The sequence below is a fragment of the Helianthus annuus genome, chromosome 17, assembly GCF_002127325.2.
Source record: "Helianthus annuus cultivar XRQ/B chromosome 17, HanXRQr2.0-SUNRISE, whole genome shotgun sequence".
Taxonomy (NCBI): Eukaryota; Viridiplantae; Streptophyta; class Magnoliopsida; order Asterales; family Asteraceae; genus Helianthus; species Helianthus annuus.
In genome coordinates, this window is record NC_035449.2 from 69,454,932 (window position 1) to 69,461,665 (window position 6,734).

Here is a 6,734-nt window from a genome sequence, read left to right on the forward strand (position 1 = left end):
AACATTCAAGCGCTAATATTAAATGTTGATTACTTGAAACTAATCATTTAAACAAACAAAGCTATAAATAAAACAACAAAATCATTTAACTACAAGTCTAGCACAACAAAAAAATCAAAAAAAATATAAAAAGATTAAACCTTTACACATCTATATTTTCTCCTAATCATCACATAAAACAAAATAAATAAATAAACCATACTAGTTCTATATTGGAATTCTGACGTAATATGGGTCGGTCCAACCGGAATTTTGGTTTTTCCGGTAAAAAAAGCCACCAGGTCGTGAGCAGTGGCGTCAAGTCGTTGGGACTTTTTTGGGGGCGGGATTTGGAAATAGAATGGGTGGATGAGTTTGGGTTATTTTATTTAGTTCAAATTTCTTTAGGTCCGGTTTGGGCTTAGGTTAATAAAAATTGGTTATATTTTTGGGCTTTGATTGGATTAAATAATTAAGTGAATAAGTGGTTAATAATTATTTTTTTTTCTAAGTGGGGCGATTGAAAATTTTCAAGGGGTGCGGGTGAAAAATTCCAAGGGGTGCGGTCGAGATTTCCGTCGAAAAATAACACTAAAAAATATTTTTTTATGGGGTGCGCCTGCCCACCCTTGGCTTAGGGTGGTACGCCCCTGCATACGAGGAAGACAATCAGACATACTGTCACTTTTTTGTTTTTAATACTTTTTAGGTTTAAATTTTATAATATAATAATTTTAATCATTAGCTTATCATTAGATAATCATTGTTTTTAATATAAAATTAATAATAATAATAATAATAATAATAATAATAATTATAATTATAATTATAATAATTAGTATACTTTTAAAAATAAAAAAAATATTCAAAAACAAAAGCTTTGTTAAAAAAAAATAATAAAAAAAGGGGTTTGTTTGTTCGGTTGTGATAACGGTTTTGACAGGTTTTTGAGGTGCGGTTCAGAAAGCGGGTTCATTCGTGTGCAAAGTGTTTGTTGGCAAGTACACCGGTTCTTGTTTGGTTTGTGTTTTGAGGAGAAGAACAAAAGTATCAACCACCCGCTGAAATCATGGCATTCATATTTCACAAACCTGTGGTTTAAGAAATGACTGTTGAAGATACACTTTCTGTTTTCTGTACTCCTGAGTGTAGGGAAAGGGTTGAAGCTTATAGAATACACAATGCTGAGCTAATTCAAGATTATCAAGATATAAAAAATAAAAATTTCACATTATCGAAAAACGAAAAACTTTATAAAGAAAAGATTGAAGCTTAGCGAAAAGACATCATCAAACTTAAAGATGATGTGAGTGTAAAAACATCCCATTTCTTAGAAGCTCAGGAAAAAGTATGTATTTTAACTAAGGAACTGGAAGATATTATAGACAGATATCAAATTAATGAACTTAATATCAAGAAATTTGATTCTTCCAGCAAACTAGTTAAAAACCTGTGCGATCAACAGCTTGCGTACAAAGAAAAGAAAGGGCGTGGTTTGGGTTATAATCAGACTCCTCCTCCATATAATGATAATTACACTTATCTGCCAATGATTGAGGAGGAGATGATGAATGAGAGTAAAATGACTTATGGTTCCAAAAACAACAAGTCGTCTTCTCATGACAGACAAGTTGAGAAACAGAAGTCTACTCCCTTAAATTTTGTTTCCAAAGGCTCAATTGATCCTAACGTTTCGTCTTCATGTGCAGATGATATTTCTGAAGTAAAGTGTGGAGATGTTCATGGGAGTGAACCAGTCGTTATTTCAAATATTTCTGAACCTTATTTTGAACCTTATTCTGAATCAACTGAATCTGACATTGCTTTTAGTAGATCCTAGTCTTTTCAGCTATGGCACCTTACATGTGTTAGTCAAAACCCTTTAACACGAACATTTATTTCACTTCCCATATCATGCAATTTTTCTTTTTGGCTTTTTCATTTTTCTAATGTTTTTGTATTTTTCTCATTTTCTCCCCCTAAAGCAATACATATATACAGCAAACTCTTTTTGTGTTTTTCTTTTCTGAGTTTTCTCCCCCTAAACTCTATATATGTCTCTCTAGTAAATGTGGGTAACATACCAACGGCGTATGATTTTATGGTCTTAAATCTTGCGTTGATAGATAGCTAATATCTGAGGTTTCGGGTCTTTATATTGTTGAATCATCCGAGGATATCTTGGTTGTTCTTCTGCTTAGAACTAAAATTGTACATGACCCCAGGAAAGAAAGTCACTTGGAATTAGCTCATTTCTATTTGAATGTCTGTATGTTGTCCCGATAGACACAATTTTGATCTGATTCTGAAATCTTCTCTGAAAAAAGTCGTGTACCTCCTCTGCTGCATCCAGATACATGCTGACCTGGAGGTGTTAGGCAACGACATCTTCTGCTGCATCCAGATACATGCTGACCTAGCTGTATGTTGTCGCGCTATAGATCTAATACACCCGAAAGAGGCCCTCTAGTGCCCAAAAGAAACCCCAAGAAACCTATATCAAATTGAGAAAAACTCATTTGATCTGTATATTATACCATATCTGCAAAAGATCTATTCTGTTCTCTTCTCAACCTATTCCCAGTTAAGATTTCAGAAATCTGGATTGGACTTGTTAAATATGTGGTAGGGAAGATACTTGCATGATAGAGTGTGTTGTTTATATTTCTGGGATTTGATTAGTATTTCTTTGGGTGTTCACTGTTAAGAAATCAAAACATGATAAAACATATTATATGCAGACCTAGACACAGTCAGGATATCTTAAAGGATGACATCAGTATACTCACCTGCTACGATGAATCGTTGTGCTTACCTTGATCGCGGGGGTATGCCTTGGAATGGGACACACGGGTATAATAGTATAATACCTTAAACATATCACGAAGTTGAAAAATTGAAAGTTGAGCGTTAAAGTTTAAGTGGACAAACATATTGGCAATCGCATAGACCAGTCTGATTAGGCTCGTACTGAAAAGCGTTCTTTAGTCTGCCTGAGAACGAGTTTTGATCCCATTGCAATTGTAATTGTATATTATGGTAGTTGTTTATATTTTGAATTTTTATTTGTTTTTAGTTCTTATTTGAAAAAAATAAAAAAAATGGAAAATTCAAAATACAAAAATAGTGTCTTGTTTTTCTATAAAATCAAAAAATCCAAAAATAGAGTGCTTATTTGATTTTCTTAAAATTAAAAATTATAATCGTTCTTGAAGATTTGACTGATCATCAAAAGTTAAAAGAATTTAAATCGTGAAATTTTATGTACCTAGTGTTCATATGGTACTCTCCCTGTTGCATAAGAAATGTTTGCTTATGAGTTTGTGAGCATGTGCAGAACTTGATTTCAATCAAGAACAGGGGTTGATGAAGATTGAGATGCTGTTAGTTGCTGAAGAAGTCTGAAGCGGCACAACAACAAGATGTACCTGAGTCAGAAGAACTGGATACGAAATGCAGTCTGACAATGAAAGTATATTTAAAGAAGTACCGTGAACCTGCTTGAAAGACAAAGACTGAAGAAGAAAAAAGCTGTTGAGAATCCTCCTCTCACATTCTTTTTGACAAAGATTTTCAAGCAAAGCTGATCGAGATCCTGATATGAAGCTAACCACAAGAGCTGAAGAAAAGAGACCCAGTGCTGAGAGTTCAGAAGTCAAGAACTTCCACAACATCTGCAGCATAGCATCAACCATAGATTTCGTTGAAGACGTTGCTGAATTCAAGTTATGAAGACAATTTGATGGCATCAGTCTAGGGGGAGATTGTTAGGTCCTAAAGTGTGAGACTGACGCATCAAATTAATACAACGGGCTATGGTTACGAACTGGACTTTACTGGGTTAGTTTATATTAGGTTGTGGACCTTTATAGGTCACTTGGGCCAAGCTTTAGGCCATGTGGGCCAAGCAGGCCCAAGGGGAGCCCATGTAGGGAAGTGGGCTTGAGTTAGTATATAAACAAGTTATTAACTTGTTTTAGGGTTTGAATATCTTAGAATCTTTGGAGCCTCAGTTACACAATTCTAGAGAATCAGAGAAGGGAGGCGATTTGTAGTGGTGTACTCATACCAGACGTTTTTGCTTGTTCAAGTAATCGAAACGTGTGTGAGTTAAAAGTGATTTTGGTGTTCTTGTTATTTATCGTTTTCAGTTTATCTTGAATCATCTTGTGATTGGATTCCGCACTCTCACAAGATTAGGTTTGATATCATTGAAAGATCCGTTTCACGGGACTTACAGTAACAGTAAGTTCGTTTGTAACGTGTGGCTCTACTGGGCCGATAGTATGTCCTATTGGTGGGGGCTTCCCATGTTGCATATACACTAGACTATTTGTAACCATAAGTGTCCTTCTTAACCTGAGAACAGTAGTACGTACAAGGTTTACGTAGGATTTACGTAAGTGTCCTTCACAAACCGAGGACAGGGGTACGCGGGGGTTTACGTAGGTTTTACGTAAGTGCCTGACACAACCGAGGCAGTAGTGAGTATAAGTTCACGTAGGTTTTACATGAGTGTCCTTCGCAACCTGAGGATAGTGAGGAGTACAAGTATACGTAGGTTTAACGTATGTGTCCTGCACAACCGAGGACGATGGTAGATATTCTAGTAACAGTGTAAGTACAAATCTATTCAATCTCTTTCCTTCAATCCCATTCCCAAACCCCGGGAATCCCATGCCTTGGTAAGAGTGTGAACTCACCTTGGTTTGCTCGGTATGACAAGTTATGTGCTCACGTTAAATCAATCAAGTCCTAAAGTACGCACGTGTATATGATCAGTTTAAGTTCGTAACAATCTTGCACACAAAGCTAACGTCACATAGTGTGTTTGGCAGTTAAATCATCATGTAACACACAAGCAGTTAATCACATGCATGAAATTCATAACGGTCATTAACGGTTTATTCTAACGTAATTATCCAATCGTACCCTTAACAGAGTTGCATACTTTAACAGAGTCAAATAAAGTTAACAGCGTTAATTGGTTAACAAGGTTAAATAAATTTACAGGGTTAATCACTTAACAGACAACAAACCCGGACCATTCACTTGTTCATAAAACTCGAATCAAGGCTCAACATAAAAACTCGGATTGTATCAGCTCTTATAAAACTCAGATCCCCTTTATAATCATACAAAAAGTTCGGACCTAGCACCTCCCCCCACAAACTCGGACAAGGCTCATGCTAGAAAACTCGGACAAGGCCCTCTAACAAAGTCGGATCATGACCTCTCACTCATGAAACTCGGACCAAGGGGTTCCCCATATAAAAAACTCAGACACCCCCTAACTCATTAAAAGTCGGACTCCATGGATTTGTTTAAAAGTCGGACATATATACATATCTTAATAAACTTCGGACTTGCCATATATTAAAAAGGTCGGACATATCTTAATAAACTTCACATACAAAAAGTCGGACCTTGATACTACATAACAAGCAAAAGTCGGACATGTATAGAGCAAGCAAAAGTCGGACCTCTTTATTAAATAAAAGTCGGACAACATCACAAAGTCATAATATTCGGACCCCTTTCAAGCATGCATATAAAGTCGGACCCCCTAATCTTTAAAAAGTCGGATCCAAAGTATTTCATATACAAAGTTCGGACATATCTCATTCCAAAAGAACTCAGACTACATGTAAAATCAATCATCGGGCCAAACATCAATCATATGAACAATCAACTACAATGCAACAGTTACGCTTTTGTTTTTACAATCAGGAAACCCTAATTCATTCATATGTATTGCAGTAATCTAATCAACAATGAACATCTTCATCATATCAGACATATTAGTGTCATGCTAGTGATTACACAACTAATCATATTCATTTCACAATAATCAGAATCAATAACACAGAACCATTACATGTAGAACTAGGGTTTTACATGAATCACATAATCAAAGATTAACAACAAGAAATCATTGAACAATTACCTTGGATTGATTCTAAATGGATTGAAAGATCAAGATTGATGCAGGAGACTTGTGCCAATGAGAAAGAAGATGATTGTAGAGAGGATTGGAGAATGTGAAAGTACGTGTGTTGATTCTTGTGTGATGATTAGTGGAGGAGATTAGGGTTAAGAGTGATTAAAATTTCACTAACTACTCTACACACCCCTAAGTATCATCTTTTACATAAAACACACCCATCACAATATAATTTACAATTTCATCACCAAGTTCATGTATTTGTCAAATCTTTAACACATAACCATGCACAATCACAATGCACTTTATTGAATCAAAACGTATACAGTTTCATAGCAAACTAATTGTGCAAGTAAACAACTAAACAAATAGTGAACGTGCAATAAATGCGAAAGTGGAATCTTGGAAACTCGAGTTGTCACATTATCCCCAACTTGAAAGAAATTTCGTCCCGAAATTTAGCATGCGGTTACTGAGGAAGCTAAGTAAGTTGCATCGTTTACTGGTTTTCCTAGGGTGTCACATCATCCCCCCGTTGATTTGGAATTTCGTCCCGAAATTCTGTAGTAGTAGCTTCAGCCTCAGTAGTGGTTGCACGGTTTTCGAATAACTGGAGATACTTGAGTTCCATTTGATCTTCTCGTTCCCAGGTATACTCTGGGCCACGACGGGAGTTCCAACGAACTCGTACAAGAGGTATTCTAGTGTTCTTGACGACCTTAACATCCCGGTCCGTGATTTCAACTAGTTCCTCGACGAACTGCAACCGCTCGTCGATAGTGAGTTCCTTAAAAGGAACTATGAGGGTCTC